This window comes from Myotis myotis, unplaced genomic scaffold (assembly GCF_014108235.1).
Source record: "Myotis myotis isolate mMyoMyo1 unplaced genomic scaffold, mMyoMyo1.p scaffold_m19_p_19, whole genome shotgun sequence".
Taxonomy (NCBI): Eukaryota; Metazoa; Chordata; class Mammalia; order Chiroptera; family Vespertilionidae; genus Myotis; species Myotis myotis.
Window position 1 is genome coordinate 12511006 of NW_023416323.1, and position 24824 is coordinate 12535829.

At 50.9% G+C, this 24824-nt stretch overlaps 1 protein-coding gene across 1 annotated transcript in view; it reads right to left on the reverse strand.

The window, feature by feature from the left end:
- CHST8 (carbohydrate sulfotransferase 8) overlaps nt 1-19285 on the reverse strand; it is a 112795-nt gene extending 93510 nt beyond the window's left edge. The window contains exon 1 of the mRNA XM_036346988.1: nt 18670-19285. The gene's annotated coding sequence lies outside the window, so the exon portion shown is untranslated. The remainder of the gene's footprint in view (nt 1-18669) is intronic.
- Between the last annotated feature and the right edge of the window lie 5539 nt (nt 19286-24824).

The window sequence follows — 24824 nt, forward strand, 5'->3', positions numbered from 1 at the left end:
CTACCAACAAAACCTCAGAATATATACAGCAAACAGTGGCAATCATGAGGAAAATTCACCAACCCACCATTAAAGTGGAAGATTTAACAGTTCTCACTCGGAAAAGGAAAGATCAAGCTGATAAAAAAATGAACAAGCATAGAGAAAATTTGAAAAACAGTTTCAAGACTAATTTTATAGAGGCATGCATGTGTGCGCATACATGGAATGCGTGTGTCACAACTGATGGGACGTTTGAGTTTAACTAGCAGTGCCTTTCCCCCTCTTTCTTAGTTGTACAAAAAATAACGGTGTGCATTACAATCAGCATCATTTTAGATTTCATGAAAACATGGGAGTTTTAAAAAATGTATGGGATACAATAATATCTGACTAGAAATTAATAACAAAAGAAAAAATAAAAAGCTTTAAAATACTCTCCTGAACAGCTCTCTTATATCAAAAAGGAAATCAAAATAGCAATTTTACAGTAGGAAAAATTATGATGACAACTGCACACGAAAACTTATGGAATGTGGCCAGAACTGTGCTCAGAGGAAATTTTATTGCTTTAAGTGTTTTATTCTTAAGGAAAAAATAATAATTAATGACTTGGACATTCAACTTAAACATTAGAAAAAGAGCAAGACAATAAACCTTAAAAAGAATTTAAAGATGAAAGGAGGAAGTAGAGATTTTTAAGAGTTTAATAGCAGGATGAATAAATAAATTTAACAGCTGTGTCTTAGAAAACGCCAATAAAATATACAACTGCCTGGTAAAGTCTATTCATAAAAAGAGAGAGAGAGAAACACAACATTAAGGAAAAAGATATAACTAGAGAAGCAAAGAAATTATTAAAATATAGGAATACCATGTGGAATTCTGTGCTAATAAATTTAAAAGTCTTGATAGAATGTATGATAGTTAGGGAAGCAGAAGTTATACAAACAGTTAAGAACTAGAAAAGCTGAACAGAAACCAGCAGAAAACCCTCATTCTCCCCGAGAGGCGGTGTCCTCACACAGATGGCACTGGGAAATTTCAAACCTTCAAGGAACAGAAATTTCAGAAATTTTCTATGCTACTTAAAATGTTCCAGAGGATAGAGAAAGCAGGAAAACTTCCTAATTAATTTGATGAATAACACATAACCCTGGTACCAAACCCTGCCAAAGATGAAACAAAAATAAAATCACAGACTAATCTTGTTTGTCACTCTAGATGTAAAAATCCTAAATAAAAGATCATGGCAGACACACACAGAACCCACCACCACCACCACCCCTAGCTCCAAATGCATGGAAATGCTGGATACAATATAAAATAATTAAATACAATATAAAATAATTAAATACATAATTGAGCTTGAATTTCCTTAGGTGTCAGAAATGAAGAGATATGAGGGCTGCAGGAATAAACTGTCAGCCGGTGCCCAGAGATGCGGAACAGCAGCGGGCAGAGCGCAGGGGCCAGCACAGGCGTTGGTGTCCGCAAGGGCAGGAGACGCAGCCTGGTCTGAGCTCCTGCACCAAGCTCAGGCTGTACCAGGGACCCCACTCATTGGAATGGGGCTGGAAAACTCAACCAGTCTGGGGAAATACAAAACAATCTTGGGGTGGGAGATGGGGGGGGGGGCGGGATTTCCAGAAAGAATGTCAATCCCAGTTTGGCACCATGGCCTTGGAGTCCAAGTTTACACTTCCTATGTTGTGGTGTAAATCCCAAAACTTTAACAACCCAGGAAGCACAGGGCTACTGTTTAAAATATCACCAATCTTAAATTAGTTTGGATCATTTCTTCTTCCCTAGAATATCACATAGAAATTATAATCTGCTCAAAGAAATGGTTCACAGTGAGGCAAAATCAGCTGATAAGCAAACAGAAGAACTAATACTCCATGAACCTGCAATAAGAAAAAGCCTCAAAAGGCAGTATGATTATGTTTTAGATTATTAAGTGCGAAAAGAAAGACTAAAAATAACAAAAGAATGGGAAACTACAAAAACAAGTATGGAGATTTGAAAGATCTCCATAGAATGTGTACAAATAAAAAACATAGTGATTGAAATTAAAATCACAGTACGAGAGTTTAATAACAGATTAATTAGTAAGCCAGCAAATGCAGCAGGGATCCAGGAGATAAATCTGACATAATCACCCAGAATGCATACATGAAAAATAGGAGACTGAGGTTACAAGGAAGAGAATAGAATGAGAAGGTCCAAAATAGTACTAACCACCGTGGAGACGCTGGCAGAAACGCATCCCTAGGGGCTGAGACAAAGCCGGGTCCTTCTCGTAAACCTGTAATAATGATCTTGAGGTGAACATGTTGGTGTCGGTGTGGGGTCTCCGGGGCATCCGGGAACTGATAACTAGGACTTACATAGAGATGGCCAGGTGCCAGGAACTGTCTTAAGCACTTTACATACATGGTGTCCAAAAACAAGGTAGACACACTTTAACAGCAGATAGCTCACTTTTGAAAATGAAATGTATTTTTAATGAACACTGCCTTTATAACGATACAAAGTGTATGTATACATTTTTGGGATACCCGATATATTAACTCATTTAATTATCATAACAACCTAAGTGTATAGTAATATTATGCCCGATTTATGGATGAGAAAACTGAGAATAGAGTTTAAGTCATGTTCCTCAACTATTAATTTAAGCATAGAGGTAAAGTCAAATCCATGTAGCAATCTGCACAGTTCATATTCTGTCTCTCTTTTTTTTAACCCTCATCTGAGGATATTTTTTCCATTAATTTTTAGAAAGAGTAGAAGGGAGGGGGAGAGACACAGAGAGAAAAACATCGATGTGAGGGAGACACATTGATTGGTTGCCTCCCGAAGCGCCCCAGCCAGGGCCAGGGATTGAGCCTGCAACCAAGATACGCACCATTGACTGAAATGGAACCTGGGACCCTTCAGTCCGCAGGCTGACACTCTATCTCAAACCAGCCAGGGTGCAGAGTTCATATTCTTAATATAAACACTGTCCCTCACATGTGTGACTGGCAATTCAAAGGCTAATGTTGAGAATAAAGGAAAGGAACTATTTGAAGAGATGATGACAGAAAGTGTTTCAGAACTTAAGAAAGCCAGAAGATTGAATAAATAAGTGCTTCAACTTCCAAGCAAGAAGGAGAGAGAGACAGAAACATCAATGATGAGAGAGCATCACTGATCGGCTGCCTCCTGCACGCCCCTCATGAGCCCGCAACGCAGGCATGTGCCCTGACTGAAATCGACCCATGACCTTCTGGTTCATAGGTCCACACTCAACCACTGAGCCACGCCGGCTGGCCTCCTTGGCTTTTCAGAGAATCACCATGTTGGCTTCATGGGGGCTGGGATCTTCCTCTGCTTTGTTTCTTGATATACCCTCCCAGTGCCTAGAACAGTGCCTGGCATACAGCTAGTTCTCAATAGATATCTGTTTAATAAATTGATCAGAAGGTGCAATATGGTAAAACATAAAGTAAAAGACCAACTTATCTGCAGATTTATCTTAAATCTACCTATAAATGAAACACAATTTCAATACAAATTTCCATTGGATATTTGAAACTTGGACCAACTATTCATAGAATGCATGTAAAAGAATAAAAATGTGGTATCACACAAGAATAATGAGAGGAGACCTACCTTCTAAGATAGTAAAAACATGTTCATAAGCTGAATCACTAAAGTAGTGGGTTCTGGTACAAAATTAGACACAGTAAAGTCAAAGAGTCCCAAAGCAGCCCCAGTAAATATAAGAATTAAGCAAATGATGAAGCTGGCATTTTAAAAGAGTAAGGCGAAGAGTGAGTGTTCAGTAAGTGATGCTGGGACAACGGGTTGTCCATTTCACACCTGCAGGAGGAACTACAGAGGCAGTCATCCATGCAGGGGAAACGTGTGTTACTGCTTCTGGGGAGAAGCTGGGAAGGGCAGTAAGGAATGAAGCAAAGGATGCTAGGTTTATTGTGAACCTTTTATTAGCTATGCTTTTTAAACTACATATAGGTGTTATTTTGATGAGAATAAAAGTTATTTTTTTAAAAGCAATAAGCATGCCTCTCTTTAACCTATCACACTGACAAAAATCTAAGAAACAAAGACCGACTGGTGTGCAAACAGGAACACTCAGGCACCGCTGTGTCTTTGTGGAAGGTGTTTGTCTGGAAGTATTCAAAGTCTTAAAACCATGCATATCCCTTGAGCCAACAATTCCACTGCTAGGAACTTATTCTGAAATGACACAAAGGAATACAGCAAGAACGTTCACTCCAACATTCTTTAAAATTGAAAAACAAAAATGAAAACCACCAAAACGTCTAAAGGGGAACTGTTTACTAGTAAATAAATGATGATAAACTCATCCGAAGGAATGCCATGCAGGTGTCAAAAGCAGGATGGGAACAGATCTGTGGCCACGAAGAGGTGTTCATGGTATACAAAGTGATTGAGTAGGTTACAGACAGCAGGTATAAAAATTACTGCATTTTAATAAAATGAATATGACTTCTGAGTTTATGTATACAAAATGATTTAAAACATAAGACACTCCCTCTCTGTGACAAGGTGTGGGAACCCCAGATCCAGAGATGGCCTGGGTAGGCTTCCATTTTCCTCTTACGCTCTTCTGAAAGCATTCCCGCGAGGACTTGCTAAGGCTCATGAAGGCGGAGGCAGGGATGCTGAGGTGAGGTCCCTCAGATGTGGGGTAGGGGTCTGCATAGGCCCCTCTGCTACCCAGTCATCCACTGAGTCCCAAACCGAGTGGCCCAAGTGGCCAGGGATGGGCTTGCCCGGATCTAGCCATGCTTGGGGCCCAACCAGCTTCCCAGATGCTCACAGGCCCAGGGCAAGGACCCCCCCTTCCAGCAGATTGGGGTCTCAAGAGGCCACGATTGGTCAGGCCTCAGTTATCTGCAGCCAACAGCTGTGCAGCCGTGGCCTGCAGTCTTGGCAATTACTGTTCCCTCCCACGGCTCTGGCCCTTACTTTCCAGGTGGGAAAGTGTCCGCTTAGCCAGGGAAGCCCTGGGCTCCAAGGCCCTCCAGCCCAGAAGCCAAATGCAGTTCACGGGGAAACTGTTAGGTCAGTGCAGGACTTTGGTTTTACATTTTGAATTAGTCTCTGGACTTCAGAAGGGAGGAGATTTCATATAATAGTTACCATTCTGGTCACGCTGAGCCCCCATCCCTTCCTGCGATGGCAGCTGGAACTGAGTTCCACTGCCGCTTTCGGAAGACCTCAGTGCCCCAGGCATCCCAGACCACACCACCTCCTTGCCCCGAGGCCCTGCTGCCCAGGGCTGCATTTCCCGCTGGGCTGTTCCAGATCTAGGCTAACCGGCCCCTTTTCTTTCCCACATCAGCTGGGAAACAGTGCTCACGCCCCAGTGCCCTTGTCCCTCCCTGTTCTGCCCTGCCCCTTTGGGACACTGGGGTTTCTGTCTCAGAAAAGCCCTACAAGTCCACCCCCACCCAGAGCTGGTGGTGTGGCCACTGGGATCCAGAAAAGCCCTTTGGCCCTGTTGTTGCTTCAACCCTGGGCAGGGGGCCTGGACCTGGTCAGTGCCTCACCCTAGTCCTGGGCTCCAGAAGGGGACACAAAGCAGAAAGAACGATCCTGGTCTTTGGGTATTCTGATCCCCGCAGGTGACACTCACCGGGCAGTTGGTTTAGAAAAGCCATAATTGCTAGGAGCCGCTACCATGGGCTGCGTTTCCTGGAAATCTGGGGTTTATTGGGAAGGGCTCTCTGGGGAGGCCAGGGATGGGCAGAGGGAGAAGCCACATGCCTCCCAACTGAGAAGTGGGCGCTCTGCGCCTGGGAGGGTCCCATTAACCAGTCACTGGATGCAGGATAGGGTGCAGCCTTGGGCAAGGAGCACTGCCCCCGCCCCAAGCTGAGGACAGCTCTTGCAGGGGGTGCCACTAGGAGCATCAGCAGCAGATTTTTCCCAGCAGCCTCCATGGAAAGGGCGGGCAGAGCACCCCAGGGCCATCAGGGAGGAGCCCTGGGGGACAGGCCAGGTGAGTGACAGCTGCCTCAGTGGAAGGGGAAGGTCTGTGAGAGAGACCCCCTCTCAGGCGAGGCCCTATGGGAAGGGCTAAAGATGGAAAACGAGGAGAATGCACTGAAAATTCAGTCACATCCCTGGCATTTATTTGAAACAGAACATTAATTCTGACTGTCATTAGAGTCCATTTCAATTTTGTAATAACATAAAAAGTTAAGAGTCTAATTTATTCATACAAATCTTGTTAGCATCCAATTTCCACATAATGTAACATATTCCTTAAAAAGCTGACAAAGCAGGAGAAATTTAAAACGTGAAAGAAGACGTCCATGGGCATTCACTGCCACGGAGCCAAAGGTGAGGAGGGGAGTGAGAGCAGGGTGGTCCACAAAGGGCTGGCAGCTGGGAGCAAGAGCCGGGGACACTGGAGAGGCAGGCTGCGCCACCTGACAGGGCGGGGGCTCCCATCACACCCCAGTTTGCCCCCCTCCCCCCCGACGCTGTGGGGCTCCTCCTCCTCAGCTCCACGGCCACCACGCTGTCCCCTCGCCTATCCCTGTCCAGCTCCACAGACATCTCCCTAGCGCTTTCCTCAGCAAATTCACCCTTGAGAGCCTGTAACTCCTCTTAATTACACGTCTGCGGTGTTTGCATTAGATAGCTGTCACCCTGTAATTTACCCATACACAGGTTTTAATTGTACATTAATCTTCCCTACACGCCACTCCTCTGCCAGAATCTGTAACAGCAGTAGTTGGGCCATTTTGTTTATTCCTCAACCAAAAATAGCTGATGAATGTAATTGCAGATGGTCCCTCCCCTTCTTTTCCGGGGTGATCTGATGTGCTGGGGCGGGAGAGGCTCCAGTCACCTGCAGGCTGCCTTCAAACACAACATTGGACTGTTTGGTGGCTAACGTAAATTCCAGAGGGCAGGTCAGCGGCCACAAGCAATCTCCCAGCCACCTGCCACGGGCTTCCTGGGCACCCCTGCTCCCCTCCTTTCTTCCGGGCTGCAGCCTCGGGGGCGCTGAGAGCTCTCACTTGGGGACCATTCTCACAAGACGTTGAAGGGCAACGTGTAACCCTAAGGAATCCTCCAGGTTGCGAGTTCCAAGGTCACTTGGAAAACCACAAAAGAGAACTATAAATTACAAAGCTCTGGATGGCTGCCAGGGCCCCGGGAAGCTACATTTAGCATATCATTCTCCCAGCAGCAGGAGGAAACCTTAACTCCCTTTCCAGGGGAATTTGAATGGAATTTGTTACAAGAACATTGTGATTGAAATATCACCAATTGGCTTTTCATGACAACCCTGCAATAGATTGCAGTTGCAGTGGGGTGCCTGTGTGTGAGTGTGTGCGTGTGTGTGTGTGTGTGTGCGCGCGCGTGCGTGCGTGTGTGTGTGCGTGCGTGCATGTGTGTGTGTGCGTTTGTGTGTGTGTGTGTGTGTGTGTTGGGGGTGGCTATTGTGTTCTCCAGCTGGCCGAGGTGGTTATAAGAGAGCCCCATACAATATTTATGAAATCCAAATGAAGCCCTACACTGGCAATGAGCTGATATCATAACACAGATTTCAAAAACGCCTTGACATTTGCCCAGGATCAAATTCCCCCTTGCGGAAACCCGGGAGGCTTTGTGCTGATACCGGTCTGCACACTCACCCCTCCAGCAACCTTCTTCATTAAGCCCCGGGAATTAACAGTGGGATGGGAGGAACTGAGGGACCGGGTGGAGCTGAGGAGACAATGCCACGGAAGTCCACTTTTCCTTGGTGGGAAATATGAGCAGTGGTTTTCAGTGTGAAAGACAGGAGGTTTGATAATTTTTATTGTTAAACCCTTTCTGACGTGCAAAACAAAGCTTGATGATTTGCTCGCTGAAGGGGCTCTGACAGCGCATATTTGGATGCAAAGAGACATGCTGCGATGATCCATCACACATCAGCCCGGGGGGGGGGGGGGGGGGGAATGAGAACAGGAAATGGATTTACTTGGCGCTAAGGATCTTGGATCTTGTTTAGGGGCAACCTCTGCTTCCTTTTAGGAAGGGCGTCACTGGCCTTCCCATGTCCTGGGTTACAAGTTATTTCCAAAGTGGTCACTTTGGGCATCCTCCATCCCAAAGGGCTCCTCCTACTTCTCTCTACCACAGCTTTTGGAGAAAAAGGCTCCCCACGAACCAGGACCCAAAGTGGTGAAATATTGCATGGGATCCAAGCAATAATAAAAATAATAGTAATAAAAATAATACAACAAGTCCCCAGAGATTGTTTACCAGTAAAAGGCAAGGGCGATTTAGTTGCTTTTTGCTAAACACGTCATATTGCACATCCTAAGAGAAGCAGAATACTTGTCAAGCATGCATCTTTATGAGCTATCCGCCTATAAACCTTGCACGAAAGGTCGGTGCTTAATGTTGCTTTGGCAGTAAATTGGCGCGATGCACGCACGGGTCTGCTGCATCAAATTAGCATCGACCCATAAAACGCTACTGAATGATTCCTCAAATCTGCCAAGTCCTCAAATCAATTTTGGAGAAAGTGTCAAGGTTTTTTTCTTAACTTTGATAAACCTTTCATATTAGTTATCACAGAAGAGCATAAACCTTTCTAATCTGTCTTTCCACAAAAAAAAGGGTGTTGTTTTTCCCAAACTGCTTTTAGCTCTTCCATCTTTGCACACCCGCCTCCACATCGCATAAACAATGTGCATTCTTTGTCGCCCTGTTTTAGAGCAACTGGTATTTGGCTCAACTGTCCATTGCCCATGATCCAACAGTTTGGAGAGAATTTCTAGTGGCACCAGGATAAAGTTCCCACCCCTGGCCCTGAACATGCATGTAGTCCCAAGCTTGCCTCTTCCCGGCAGCGTTCCATAACTCACCAATGAGCTCTGATTATTGCTCTACACCCTCTTGTGTTGGGTTAACGAGACCATAGTCTGCTGGGGGCTCAGTGCACTTCCTTCTCTGAGGACTTCATACTACCGATGTCCTCACTGCCTCCTTCCCATCTCTAAGGACCAGCCCAGGCCTCCTCCTCTGTGGAGCCCCCAGCAGATGCCCCAGCCAGAATCCTTTGCCCTCATTCCCCAACCTCCGAGATCTCAGTCACCCCTACTTGTTGCATCAGAGTTGGCTGTGAATCTGCCTCTCTCCCCTGGGGGTAATGGCTGGGTCTTGAAACCCAACAAGAACGGAACCTCAATTTGAACCTGAGGGTCTGACCCAGAGCTCTCATCCTCCAGGCTGTGCTGCTTTCCAAACAACTAAGTCAGACTTGGGAGAAAGTGCACAAGCTACAACCAAAGAAAGGAGGCTGCACCACGGTCCCCATTAACCGTGAGGGCAGGAGGGGATGCGTGGCCTCAGCATGGCCTTGGGCCTCCACTTGACCCGAGGACAAGCCGTCCCTGAAAAGGTTGTGCTGAAAGGCTGAGGAGGCCAGACGGCGCAGGATAGAGTGCTACTTTCAGGGTGCTTTCAGGCTTCTCCAGCGGGACCCAGTGACAGATAAGCCCACCAGGAATGAGGTCGCCCAGGGGATGCTCCTCAACGGCCAGTGCCTGGAGCTCTGGGGATGAGCACCAAGCCTGGGGCCTGGAGCCACAGGCCTTGGTCAGAAGCTGGCTCTGGAGAAAGGGGGGTGGGGCGTCATTTAGAGGAACAGAGCCCCAGTCAGGACACCTCCTAGGGCAGTGATGGTGAGCCTTTTGAGCTCGGCGTGTCAGCATTTTGAAAAACCCTAACTTAACTCTGGTGCCGTGTCACATATAGAAATTTTTGATATTTGCAGCCATAGTAAAACAAAGACTTATATTTTTGATATTTATTTTATATATTTAAATGCCATTTAACAAAGAAAAATCAACCGAAAAAATGGGTTCACGTGTCACCTCTGACACGCGTGTCATAGGGTCGCCATCACTGCCCTAGTGTGTGAGAGCCCAGCTTCCAGAACCCTCCATAGCAGCCCAGGCTCCCAACAAGTCCCCCTCAGGTCAGCGGGGGTGGGAGAGGACAGAGGCCCACAGGCCCACTTTGTCTGCTGGTCCTTCATTCCGTGGGTGTTGACGGGATTGCACTCTGTGCCAGGACCCAGCAGTGGACACACAGGCCAGGTGGTCTCAGTGCTCATGGGATCTGTGAAGAGAAAGAAAGGGGAGCCCCAGAGAGACTGATGGGTCAGGGGGGTCTGTCTGGTGGTTGGGGGCTGGGATAGGTAGGCCCAGTATCTGCTGCTCTGACAAGCTCCCCAGGTGATTCAGGGGCAGATGGTGGGGTTCCCAGTCTCGTCCAGAGAAACACCTGCCTACTCCACCCACTGCCTTCCAGATCCAACCTGCCAGCTGAGGCAACCACCAGCACCTGCAACATCTAAGGCATCTATCTATAATTCGCAGATAGAAGTGAATTTTTAAATTTGTTGAATAATGTTTTCAAATTCAACATATCCTTGGCAACAAAAGAAACTGTATTAATCACCTGAGAAATGAAATTAAAACCACAGTGTGATACCGCTACATACTCATAGCGTGGCTAAAACATAAAGACCGGCAACACAAGGCGCTAGAAAGGATGTGGAGCATCTGGAACTCTCACACCTAACAGGGGAGGGGTGCGGACTAGTATGACCTTTAGAGAAAACTGTTTGACAACACCAGCAAACCATGAACGCATAATCCGAGACCCAGCCCCTCTCTGGTAGGGGCACACTTATTCAAGTGTGTGCATCTGTCCAAGGGACACAGGCGAAATGGCCACAGCAGCACTGTTCCTAATAGCCCAGAACTCGGAACAATCCATGTCAATCAAGAGGAGAATGGATAAATAAATTGGGTATATTCACACAATGGAATCTTACACAATAATAACTATGAACAAGCTACAATGGCTCCCAGCAAGGTGGATGAATCTCACAAATAAAGGTAAGCCAGGCACAGTCGTGTACAGATTTATGAATCTACTTATATCAAGTCTAGAAATAAGGAAAACCAAGCAATGTCATTACAAGTAAGGGGAACAATTGCTGTGGGGAGGAAGGAGACACAGGGCCGCTGGTCACATCTGATTTCTGCTTTGGCACTGGCACATAGGCCTGTTTTGTTTGCGGATGTTCACTGCATTGTGCACACAATCTGTACATTTGGAGGGGGGTGCATAATGTGTTTGGAATAAAAAATTTTAAATGTACTGAATGTGGAACACAAAAAAAGGCATTGATAGGAAACTGCTTAAAAAGGGTGGGACTTGAGGGGATACTAGCCAGTTAGTTCACATGCCCCCCAAGCCTTTGTCACATCACCTGGCAAGGCCACTGTCCAACATGCTTCCTTGCATCTGAGATGAAGAGGGACTGAGCCTCAGCTGAGAGACCAAACACAGGAGATTAATAATAATAGTAATAATAAAAATAATACAGCAATAATAATAATAATAGTGGTAGCTGCCTTTGATTTTGGGTTGGCTGGCTGCTAGGCACAATGGCTCTCAGGCAGTTTCTATTGTCATCCCCATTTTCTAGATGAGGAAACTGAGTCCCTAGTCCGCAGAGTGACTAAGTGGTGAAGCTGGGTTTGAACCCAGGCAGTCTGACTCCAGGTATTAGCTTCAGTCACAACCTCGAAGTGGCTGCATGAGGTGGAACTGGTTGCCATGGTTGTTGGTTAACACTTCAATTTGTGGCAGAGGGAATTGAGAAGAGTTAAATAATAGGCATAGATTGTTCTTTCACGGGGATGAAGTTAAATTTGCAGATAAGGCCAACCCTCAGGAGGTGAAATAACAACAATGGAGACAGAGGCCCCAAAGCTAAGCAGGAGACAGCCAGATGGACTCAGTCTGGAGGAGTGTGTAGTTTTCTATGAGCATGGAGGCAGAGCTCCCGCCCAGATGACTTTCCTGGGAAAAAGGCCTGTGCGTGGCTGCTGTAAGGGATGGGGAGGTGGCCATGACCACTGACAGCAGGCAGCCTCTCTATCTGTTGGTGGCAGCAGGCTCAGCCCCCAAGCCCAATGGGGGAGGGGCATCCAGGTGAGATCACAATGCGTCCCCATGCCCCACATGCATACCACCCCCAGCTCCGAGCCAGCAAAGACTGGAGTAGGGCATGGGAAAGCTGAGGGAGCACCAAGGAAAGTTCCTTGGAAGCGGGAGTTAAATTGGACCCGGAGGTGTACACGGGAGGGGAGAAAGGAGTATTCCTGGCGAGGGTATCAGAAGAAGTCCAGAATACAGGCCTCAGCCAGCCGCAGGCTGGACGCATCACCCACTGGCTCCACCAGTACACAGAGCGCCTGCGTTGAGCATTGGCTCACACAGTTTAGACAGACAGCTTGTGTAATGCATGACTCAACCAGTGTAGACTGCCTGAGTCATGTGCTGAGCTCAACCAGTATACACAGACAGCCCTCAGCCAGAACCGGGCTCAATCAGTGTAGACAGTGCCTGCTCTGTGCACTGGCTCAACCAGTGTAGACATGGCACATTGGGCTCAACACCCTCAGCTCTGGGAGACAGACCTGATGGACCAAGCCACTGTCTGACTGGAAGCTGAGGTCTGGGCTGAGCTCAACCACAGGGAAATTCACTGAAGACAGAGAGAGTTTGAGAGCTCTGAACCTCGTGCAAAGATCCCAGCAGGAGTGGGGCAGGCACTGACTAAATGAACGGTGCTCACACCCTAGACCAGGGGTGGGCAAACTTTTTGACTCGAGGGCAACAATGGGTTCTTAAACTGGACCGGAGGGCCAGAACAAAAGCATGGATGGAGGGTTTGTGTGAACTAATATAAATTCAAAGTAAACATCATTACATAAAAGGGTACGGTCTTTTTTTCTTTTAGTTTTATTCATTTCAAACGGGCCGGATCCGGCCCGCGGGCCGTAGTTTGCCCACAGCTGCCCTAGACTCAACCAGTATAGACAGTGTGCCTGCATCACACAGTGGCTCCACCCATGTAGACAGACTGCACAGTTTAGCTCCCTCTGTCTGCCAGCAGCAATCACCGAGAACCTTCTCTATGCCGAGCTCCACGTGGCCAAGACCGCTGGAGAGAGCAGCACTGTGACCTGCTGGGTTTGCTCAGCCTCCTCTGGGATCTGGCAAGAGGCTCTGCGCATGGCAGGACCACTGTCAGTATTTGCTGGGTGCCTGATGCTCCCCTTAAGAGCACAGGAAGCAAACCCCTACCTCTCAGGGATGGAGGAGAGTTTCAGTGCTCACAGGCCTGGGCAGATGGGTCTTGTCCCAGGAGATAAATCAGTCCCCACGAAGAGGCAACTTTGAATGTGGGGAGGACTTGCCTGCCAAGTATGAGTCAACCTGTGCCCGGGCTAGGAGCTGCTGGCAGAGGGGCTCTCCTGTGTCTCTTTCCCACGGATAGGCACCAGGGCATGGCCACAGGTCCATGGTGGTGAGGGCAGTAGCCAGAATAGGAAGGAAGACTAGTCTGATGAGTCCACTCTCCAGGCAGAGAGCCCAAGGGAGGTAGGAATCAGCCCCAGAGAGGCCTGGGGCCCAAGGAGCACATCTGTACCTCCTCGTTTCCTTTTCTTGTTTCTCATCCCTCCTGTCCCTGAGTCTGGCCCAGCCAGGGAGGAGCTGGCTCAGGCCCAGGCAGAGTGAGGACAAGGTGACAGCGACCTGGACTGTTGCCTGCAGCTCAGTGACCACTCAGAGCAGGGCCTGCAGCCAGCAGTGTGGGCACCACGGGAAGTGGGGTGACTCACAGGCCTGCTGTCCCACCCCAGCTATAGAAGAGCTGCAGGGACCAGGTGATGCCTGCAGGGACGCTGGGGCCTGAGCTGAGCTGCAGAGCGAAGTACCAACATCAGAGGGAGTTGGGGATCTCTGAGCCATGGGCAGAGCCCCTTGAAGAAGTAGGTTCAGGTGACTCCCACCGGTAGGAGGGAAAGGAGAAAGGGCTGGCAATGAGGGGAGGGCTCAGGAGTGGAGCTGCCAGGTCAGGTACAAGTGGGTGGCAGGTAAAGGACCTACCAGATCACCAGGAAGCTAAATGGACAACATGCAGGCCAAGAGAAAGGTAGGCATCATAACAGCTTGTCCTCACCAGAGAACACCGGGCAAAGGGTACTGGGCTGTAACTTACTGAGTGCGCACACAAGCTAGGGTTAAATGGTGACCACATGGGGGAATATAGCAGAAGGCCAAGGGCTAGGAGGAAAGCTGGAAGGCGGGCCAAGTGGGCAGGGGCACAGAGGCAGAGCCACATGAGCAGCTACCTGACATCCCCAGCCCTGAAGAACATATGCCAGCCAGAGTGGACAGGTGCTTGGTCCAGGGGGCCCTGCCTCAGAGCATTCACAGCTCCCACTCGTGATCCAGGAGTCACGGTCCCAACCACCCTCACCCTCTCCCTGGTGGATTCATGTCCATCACTCCTCTTTAGGACCATGGTCACCTTCCTCCAGGATTATTGCAGCTCTTTCCTCTACAGGGGCTGTACACTCAAGTCCAAAGTCTCCCCCCAAAAATCTTCAAGGCCCTAAGGGCCGGACGGAACTCCACTCATCTCCAACCACATCTCCCCTCCTTCATTCTGCTGGCCACATGGGCCTTCCCACAGCTCCTGGATGTGCCCCACGCTCCCTCTCATCCACTTACATTCTGTGCCAGGCAAGCCCTCTCCATCACTTCCTCCCACCCCTCCCTGCTTAGTTTCAGCTCCTCCTTCAGATCTCAGCAGAGTGTCACCTCCTCAGGGAAGTCTTCCTGACCCCTCAGTCTAGGCCAGATTACTCTACTGTAGATCTCGCACTCACCCAGCCGAGTCCTTCATATGTTCATTGTAGCCTAGACTCACACCGGCACGGGGTGTTTGTTTAGTAATAGTGTTGCAGGCAGAGCCTGAGTCAGTGAGGGATGCATGTGAGGGAATTTCTGTCCCACAAAACTACAAAACCCACGAGGGCAAGGACCACTCTTAGTTCTGCTCATCTTGTGTCCCCAGAGCCTGGCACAATGACAGACACCTAATCCATGCGCAGTAAATGTTCACTGATGGCAGAATGAAGAAGATGGACAGCGGCTCTGACACTGGGAGTGTGGGACGCAGGGTCATTTGGCTTCAGGTTTCAATGTTGACAACTCTCATTTAGTTCAAGTAAATGTCATTGCCAGGGGCAGCTCTGACCATGTCTTGGCAGGGACAGGGTGCCTTGTCCTCAGTCACTAGCAGCAAGAAGCACTGATCGCCCAGCAATGCATGGCATTCCAGGTGGGAAGTGGGAATGCTGAGACCCAGGTCACTGGCCTGGGAGGGCAGCTGTGTCTACCAGCCCCAGCACCTTGCCTACATACAGACACTCAGACTCCCTGAAAGACGGCTTTTGAGATGGAATCAGGGTTGCTTGTGGGTGTCAGCCCACCTGAATGCAGGCCTCCTCATGCTGTCAGTGGCGGAGGCTGCATTTACGGCCAGCAGGTGCAGGCAGCTCCAGATCACAAATGACAGGTAGTTATGTACAGGGTTAAAGTCACAACTTTTTCCCACGATCAATTTGTAAGTCTCATCTGCTGCCACACTGATTTGCTGACGGGCCACACAGCCTCCAGCCAGGAAAGAATGAGATGGCGTCTCCTGTGTCCTTTGCCCCCTGAGCTAATGCAGCTCTGGCCCCTGGCTGTCTGAGCCCAGGGGTTTCCTCTGCTTTGGGGCAGCCTTTTCCCAGGAGGGAAGGAACACAGCTGCTCTGGAGCCAGGCAAGTCCTAGCTATGACTCCAAAGACAGTGCCAGGGAGCCTACCGTCACCAAACTGTCACCACGCAGGCTGCCTTCCCAGCAAACTTCCTGGGGCTCTAGGACACCATTGCCATATACACATGCAGAGAACCATCCTCACGCTTTTTAAAAAAATGTCTTGTTGTCCCTCCACAGGGCCACACTGCTCTCCCTGGGCCAGTACTTCATAAATCTACTGTTGGTAACTCAGTACCTTCTGACTGGCTAAAAGGCTAGGCACTTGTTCCCCACAGCGTTTACTGACTCTAATTGCCAGGCTGGTCATGAAAAAGATGCCATAAACTTGTGTCCACTTTCCTGCCCACTGGTTCCCTCCCTGTTCCACGTGTCTCCGGCGTGGCTGCTACATGATGGAGAAAGCAGGAAGTGCAGCCGGTGAGGGAAGACAAATGCCCCAGACTCCAGGCTGGGCAGGAGATGGGGCACCACACCCTCCCCGGCCAGCCCCACAGGACTCCAGAGCTCACCTCCGGTGCCTCCAACCAGACACATCAGCAAACAACGATAAAAGCTCTAAGTGGCCATCTCTTCGATCCACAAAACCACAAAAAGCCTATGAGGCCCCTGCTGGCTCCGAGTTGGAGTAAAGAGCAGAGAAGCAACCTGCATGACACTTTCAATCAGGAGACTCTGACTTTCCTCCTGTCAACTGAACTGAGAGTAAATTCTGAGATGAGCCCACCAGGCCTACTTTCCCAACAACCAGGCAGCAAAAACGTCTTTGCCGAACTTTCCCAGACTTATTAGCTTACATAAACAGAGCTTTGAATAAATGTTTAAAAAATGAAATTCCCTTGATACACTGTAATCAGTAAATGTTCATTACGGAAACACAGCAAATATGCCTGAAATTTCCCAAGTGGGATCCTGGCTACGAGATTAAAAAGGCATCTCCTGACAGCAGGCTGAGTTACAAAGCAGCCTCCTCCGTCCACAGTCCCGGAAACCTCCGCCAAACCCAGGAGGTCAGACAAGCCGCTCCTCTCCCGGCCGGAGCCAGAGCCAGAAGATGCTTCTTTTGCCCATGCAGGCAACTTATACATGAGCCCCACACTGGCTGATTGATGTCTCTCTATAAATAATTAATCCTTGACCTTGCTTTAAGAAAGCCCTGACTTTTTAATTTGGGGTCTTTTTAGAAATCAATACCTGGGGAACATAATTCACTCTCGTAGAGTCTGAATCCAGGTAAATAAATCATCTGTATGTCCCAGAATGAACAGGCCAGGCGATGGGATGGGGTCAGACTTTGAGGTTTTCTGTGTTCAAATGCTATAGAATTATTGATCACCCTATGAAGCTCTGTCTCTTCAGATCTGAATTTTATCTCTCATGTGGGTCACTTCACAGAGGCAAATCTGATGAAGGCTCTGCCAGGTGCTTCCATTCCCTGCCCCCACCCCCAAGGCTCCCAGGCCCTCTCCCTGCCATATATCATGGGCTGTATGGATTAAAAGAGGGGGGTATCCTTCAAGGACCAGAGTGTCACCCATTCCTGTGGCCAGTCTGCCTTGCTTTGTTGACAGGGATAGAGGGTGAGCAGGAGAGGCCATGACCGCTGAGAAATTTTAAAGAGAACTCTGCCACTCCTGCTGTTTGTTGTAGGGCAGGACTTAGAAAAAGTTTTCCACCCCAGAGCAAGGGTCAAGGCGAACTCGGGTGTGAAAGTTTACCCAAAGAGAGGGGGCTTGGGTGTGCAGCTTGTAAGCACCCCAAGGATGTGGAAGGGGGTAACCCTCTGCCACTGCCCCTCCCCCGGTTCAGTCCAGAGGAGGTCCCTTTATTCAACCGCTTCCGCTCTGCTGCTGGGGGTAAATCCCGGCCAAGCAGACATAGAGGGCTTCGGTGCCCATTCCTCTTATGATAGGCAGTCTCGGCTCAGGGAGGCGGCTCAAGGAAGGGGGTCGGTCCACTGTGAAACCAGAGACTTCCGCGGGACAGGGAGTCTTCTCGGTTAGGTCAGACAGCCCGGTAGCCAGTGTCCACAGCCGAGGGCGCTGTGCGGCTGCTGCATCAGCTCTGGGTCAGGGTCGCAGGGCCTGGAGACCAGCTGTACTGCCTAAGTTGGCACGGGAGCAGTCTGGCGCCGGGGGAAAAGAGAGGGGTCACTTCCGACCCAAGCGCCAGCACTGGCACCGCTGAACCCCCCAACGGCGCCTTCGCCTGGCCCGGCGGCCTCCGCGAGGCCAGAGCTGGTGTGCAGAACTCAAAGCCAGCAGCTGGAGTTGCAGCCACGGCCAGAGCTCGGCTGGGTCCCGCGGCAAAACCGATTTTTCACCGCCCACCAAGCCGCCTGAGACTCCGACTCCCGCACACATGCACGCACACACCTTCACCGATCACTGACGCACACACACTCGCCTCGAGTACCAAACAGGCCGGCGCCCAGGAGAGTCGCGGGGTGGGGACGCGCGCGATAGAGCGGCAGGGCACCTTCCGCCGCTGGGTAGGAAGCAAGGCAGCCTCTAACTCCTCCCTCGCCCCGCTCGCCACAACCCGACCCGAGTCCCAGTCCCCAGCGCGCGGGAAAGCCCGGGGCGCTCCGGCCGGGCCCTCTCGAAGTCAGACGCTGCCTCCCCGCGCCCAGCACCCAGGGCTGGAACCGGGAGCAGAGGGTTCGTAGAGACCCAGGAAGCCCGAGAGGCGCGGCCGCAAGTGAAATCCAAGAAGCAAAAGTCTAATTAAAGTTCCCACTACTGGGGTCCCCAAAGTGCTGCCAGACCAGAACCCAGCGCGCACCCTATTTCCGCCCAAGGCTTCGGACTCACGCTCGCGGGGGCTCGCGGGGCTGGGGCGCAGTGCAGTTCTGGGCCCTCTCGGGACCCTTCAGGGCGCCCCTCCCAACCAGGAGCCTGCACAAGGCGGAGAAAGGGGTGGCGCAGGGGCGCAGCGCACTTACCTGTCGCAGCCGGCACTCGCGGGGCCGCGGGCGCTTCCAGCCCCGGCGCGGTCCTCCGCGGCGAATCCGCGGCTCTGGGGCGCCGGGGGAGCGAGGAGGACCTCCGCCCCAGCTCCGCGAGGGCCCTGCGCCTCCTCGCGCTCGCAGCGGAACTGCGTGCGGTGGGTGAAGCGAGCGACGTGGGGCCGGCGACCGGAGCGCCCAGGAGAGGGAGAGGGCGCGGTGGTGTGTTCCTCCTCCGCCCGGGTCCGGGTCTGTCCACCGCCTCCCGCCTCCCGCCGCTGCCTGCTCCTCTCTCCTCCCCACAGCAACGCGGGATGCGGCTCGCGCGCCGGGAAGGCTCCCAGCGAAGTGCTAGCGAAGCCTTCGGCAGGGCTGGAAATAGCGCCGCGCCCGCCTGGCGCCCCACCCCCGGCCTGGGCCCCGCCCCGAAGTGGTGGCAGCAGCGGCGGTGGCCCCGCCGGGAGGGGATCACTCCTGAGATCCGCTGGCCGCTCCCGGGAGCTCACCGGTGCCGCACCCACGCGCGCTCTGCGGCTCCCGCGGCCCCACAGGCTGAGCGCTGCGAAGGAGCCGCCGCTGGGCGCGGCCCGGCGGCCGCGGGGGTGAAGGTAGTCGTGGGCCGCCCGTGTCTTCTGGGTTTCCTGAGAGCTGGACTCCCGCTGTCGCTTGGCTCCAGACCGCGGCCAGCGTGCTGCCGCTGCCTCTGTGGATCGCACGCTCCCGCCGACTCGGGAAAAGAGCAAGGCGCCGCCAGAGCAGGCCATGACACATCTGGGCAGGGGTGCGCGCCCAGGACCCACGCTTCGGGGGCGCGGGGCTAGCAAAACGCAGAGGATTGCACCGAGGAAGATTCTGAGAAATCCAGCTTCCGTGCAATTCGGTCAAGGTCTTGGGCGGCCCGCTCGGTGTCCACACGGATGCCCAAATTCCTGGGGCTCTGATTCAACTGCACGTGCTCCCTGACCCAGACTCTACCTTGAGGGCTACCTCCTTGAAGCCCTTGTTTGGTCAGGGGCCTGAGAGCTGGGAGGGTCGTGAGTGAGCTCAACGGGGCTCAAGCGACTCCTCCCCATACACTACCCCCCACCACAGAGTGGGGACGTGCCAGGTCCACAGCCACACAGCACCAGCGCAGGGATGTGAAGGGGGCTTGGGGCTCTGATTCCAGGTTTTGTTCTTCCTGTGAAGAGGTAGCCCCACCGGCAGGGAGCAAGCCAGTCCCAGGAAGGAGGCTGGCAGGCTTCTCCCAGGAACCACATAAAGCTGCGTAAATCAGTCTTGAAGGGCCACCTGGTATTTTTAAAAACCTGCAAAGAAACCTGTAATAAAGTAAGTTAAAGGATGCTCCCCCTCCTCTCATTTTATCTGCTGATGGTTTGGCCTGGTGACTCCATGCAGCTGACGCAGAGTATAGGATGAAGTTGGCGGCTGGGGTGGACTCACAGAGCTTGAAAGGCCAGAGAAGATGGGGCTGGGTCCGCCCTGACAGAGCAGAGCCCCTCCTGAGGAAGGCTCAGGCACTCCAGCACTAGGGCTCTGGTAGGCACCCAGCCTCTGCCCCAGGCAGCTCCGAGGCTTCCTGCATGCCCCAGGTAAGCCCAGAGCACTCAGAGATAGAGCAGGAAAGGTGAGCTAGCAAACGGAAGTATATACCAGTGATAGCATGGCTCTTCCTTAATTCCTGCAGCAACGCAGTAGGCATTATCAGTACTGTTGGACAGATGAGGAAAGTGAGGCATGAAAATGCAGAGCCAGGATTGGGCTGCTGATTCCAAAGTGACATAGGTTCAGTGCTGGGGTCTCCCTGAGCTCAGAAACTATGCCAGACCCAGGGCACTGGCCCAGCCACACTCCACTGGCTGTGTGTTACTCGTGTGTGTGTGTGTGGGGGGGGGGGGGGGCACATGTATATGGCTGAAATCACTACTCCAGCTCAGTCAGGTGCAGATTGGGTGAGCAAATGTAAGGGACAAGGACTCAAATGTCAGGAACGGCAGGATAGAGGAATCCCTATCCAACTCACATCCAGGGGCCCCCAAACTGTTAAAGCAAAGGTGGGGGTGTGGGTTCAAGTGAGCAGAAAGCTACTTGCCGAGTGCGCTGTCTCTGCTCCTGTCCCTGCTCCTGCTCCTGTGTCCTCTTGTCCCCACACCTGCAGCCCCCTCACCACCCATGGCCAGGGCCACTGGTTGGCTGAGCAGCTCTTCCGTACCATGCACACTGCCTTGGGCCAATTCTCTCTCTCTCTCTCTCTCTCTCTCTCTCTCTCTCTCTCTCTCTCTCTCTCTCTCTCTTTCTTCCTCTCTCTTTCTCTTCCTATTCCCTGGGGCCAGCCCTGAGCCAGGAGGAAGCTCTGCACCACAAGTGTTTCCACAGGACAAGTCTACACCGGCTTCGCCCAGACCACCATCTCTGCTGCCTGTGCATCTGCATGCAGTGATCCTCCTGGGAAAGGACAGTTTTCCATTAGCTTCTCCAACTGTACTTATTAGCACCTATTTGCATCTAATATTCAGGCAGCCGCCTCTAGGAATCAACAATGCTGCATTCCTTCAACATCTGCTGCTTTTCCTTTTTCACTCAGACTGCTTCTTGTTTTGATAGGCCCCCGGGGAAATCCCCAAAGGGGGATCCAAGGCCGATGACACCACCATTCACTGAGTTTCTCCTCAGGATCTGCCCAGGGCTGCATGCCCTTCTTTTGAAAGTCAGGCTCGGCCTCTGCAGCAGGGGAGGCGGAGAAATGCTGCAAATCCCGGTCAAGAAGCCCGGGTGCCTGCTTGCAGGTTTTGATATGTGTGCTCCCACTGAAAGATTAGTGGCAAACTTGTCCCTTTGCATCCCAACTAAGGTGAAAAGCTATTTTCATTGGCTGGCCTCATCAGTTCACAACCCACGCCACAGAAGAGGTCACAGAGATGTTCAGAAGGCACTGTCTGCTGCCAAAGGGGTGGGCCTGGGAGGAGGGGGCCTGACCAGGCTTGGAGGTGGGCAGCAGGCAAACAACCTCCTCCCCTGTCTCTGGGCCCCTGGCATTTCTTGGGACAAAGGTTCCCACTCGCTGTTGGGCAGGGAGCTGAAGGCAGCCCAGGGGGGAAGCACCTTGTTTGATGAAGGCCAGGTAAAGCAGGTGCAAGGCTGAGGCCTGAGTCCTACCCCTTCCATTCTGTTGCCGTGAGAAGAACCAGCACAGTGTTCTCAGGAGGAAGTGGGAGCCATCTGGAGTGGCGGGTCTGGGAACACCTGTCTTCCTGTATCCAGTGGGAGAAAGAGAAGAGTAGGATGGACCAAGAGGTCTGTTTTAGCTCTTCTAGCTGCTGGATGGGCAGTCTTGAGCATGTATCCTAACTCTTCCCACCATGTTTCCTTATTTGGAAAGTGAGGGCAATAGACTCTTCCTGCTCATGCAGTAGGGACACTCAGATAAGGTGAAGGGTGTGAAAGCATTTTGGAAAGTGGAATCTCCACCTCCTCTGGCTTATAGATCAGCCACCTCAGTGTAGGTGTCAAGCATCTGGCCCTGCACTGGCTCTGAAATATTATGACCAGAAGTCTTCCCTGGGAACAGAGCTGCCTTCCCCAGCTGCCTCCGCTGTGGCCCTGGTATGGGACGGTGGGCAGGAAGGGAAGTGCAGCCCAGGCTCTCAGGCCCCCTCCAGGCCTGAATTGTGAGTCCATGATTCATGAAAATTCTTCACCTTGAAAGAAGGCCCAGGGCTTCCCTTGGTCACCTGGGGACTTATGAATGAACATCCCTTCCATGCCCTTTTCCTATTCTCTTTAAGACCCTTCTCCTTTTTTGTTACCCCTTGGTTTCCAAGGAGCTGGAGAAAATGGGTTGCTTTGTTTTTTTCTGTGTTGAGTTGCCTGAAATGTCCTGGAGTCAGCATGCCCATGTGAGTAAGAGTCCCCATATTAGTAATACTGCTGGGGGTTCCAGGTACCCCCACATCCCATACACTTGTTATAATTTCTGAAATTCCACCATCATCCCTCCAGGCATAAGAATAGTTCCTGTTTAAAGAGCAGGTCTCCAGGCAGGCTAAGGTGACGCCAGTGTCTGTCCTTAGCACAGACGAGAGTTGGTGAACAGATTCGGTTTTCTGGGTAACACAATAGAAAGTGGCTAACTTTAGCAAAAAGGGAGAGACTTCTTGAAAAGACACTGGGGGGATCTCACAGGGCAGAGGGGAGCTAAGCGTCCAGGAGGATAGAGGGCTAGAAGACTCTTGGGGTCTCCAGGAGGGTCACCCTCTCCCCCAACCAAGATGAGCAGGTCTGCAGATGGGCCTTTGTTGACCCCAGAGTCCCAAAGGAGCCAGGCCCAAGTCCAAGTTCAGCCCATCCATGTAAATTGGGCTCAGAGCCAGCCTGGTTTCTCTGTTGGGGTCTTGCCAAGCTCAAGTTCATTTTGTTGCTTCTTAATTAAAAAAAAAATCACTCTGGGCTGGTCTCTCCTTCAGTTCCAACGAATCCTTGAGCCTGATCACCTCCAGCCGTCTGCCTATGTAGGGAGAGGACACTGTGCAAGGACCCTGAGCAGAAACAATATTTTTATTTTTACTTTGGGCTAAAGATTTTCAAATTCTAGAATATTTATATGTCACAATTCAGTAAATGTCATTTAATTTGGACCAAACTAATTCAGCATTCATGTCATGCAGGGCCAGGCTGAAGTTTACTCTTCGCTGTCAGTCAAAGATAGTGGGAAGTAGGCTGCGGGGTCGTGTCTTCCGCCTTGGAGAGTAAATGGGGTTTGACTCCTCTCGCCTTTGTGCTGTTTCTGTGCATCTGTCTGCATCCAGACACAAAGTGAGCTCATTAGCAACAGTTCTCTCTGGTCCGTCAGATTTGCTTGGCTGACCTTCTTTTTTGGCTATATGTTGTTAGTCATTAACTGAGGTGACCATTAAAATGAGGAAATTACTGTATGACATAAATAAGTGGCACTTCTTTTTAAATGCTCCCTAATTAGGAGAGCTTGCTGATTCTCTAGGAGTCGCTTTGGCTTAGCCCCGATTGACAGGACTCAGCCTCCTTTCATGTGCCTGCCAGTCGGTGGCTCCCAGAGCAGAGTGCATGGGTATGTCAGCGTCACCCAGGACGCTGCGGCGTCTGAGAGGGACAGTGGGTCTCTGAGAGCAGGATCCCTCTGGCACCAGGAGCCCAGCGTGCGTGTTCAGAACGCCTCTGCCCTTACCAAGGGCTATAAAGCAGTTCATCGCTTTCCATCATGTGGTAGGAAAGTGGGGTGTAAGTATCTTCTGAGTTCCTGAGATAGCTAAAAGCATTTTTAAAAAGCAAACATGAATGCTATTCTAAATGCTTAGTGTTAAGAATCAGGTTTGGGGATTCTGAAAGGAAAGAAAGGGTTGCTTTAAACTGAATAAAATATTTCTAGAGGAACACTCCAGAAACATTTATCAGATGCCACCGGAGCATGCCATTGGGTAAGGATGTGCACCCTGTGACTTCCCTGCCTGGAAAGGTTTATAATCAGATGGGCTTAGAAATGTGACTCAAAGATAGAGGACGCACAAGTAGCAATTCATAGCCAGGCTGGAGCCTCAGAGCTGGAAAGCAAAGAGGTCACTAAGCTCAGTAGCAATTGTTGCCAAGGACAGACTAAAAATCTCTGGAATGCAGTCAGTTGGTCTCAAGGTTTTCTCAGACCCTTTTAGCAGAGGCAAGTTGTGCCGTAAACCACGTGGGCGGCCACCGTGGAGATGGAAAAACAGTGGCAGGTACTGCCCTTATCAGGCAGCCCTGAGCGAGTGGTATTTTCACATGGTGCCGGGAGCCCACATAACACCTGGCGGTGCGAGTCTCTCCACCAGGACTGAAAACAACAGCCTGGTGGCTGATGCGTCCAAGGAGACGAGATCCGGAAGTGCCCATCAATCAGACAGCATTCCCATCAGACTGCAGTGGCTCTCAACCTTCCTAATGCCGTGACCCTTTAATACAGTTCCTCATGTTCTGGTGACCCCCAATTTCATTGTTACAAATTGAACATAATTAAAGCATACTGATTAATCACAAAAACAATATGTAATTATAGATGTGTTTTCCGATGGTCTTAGGCGACCCCTATGAAAGGGTCATTTGACCCCCAGGTTGAGAACCGCTGGGTCAGAGGGACATCCAAGGAA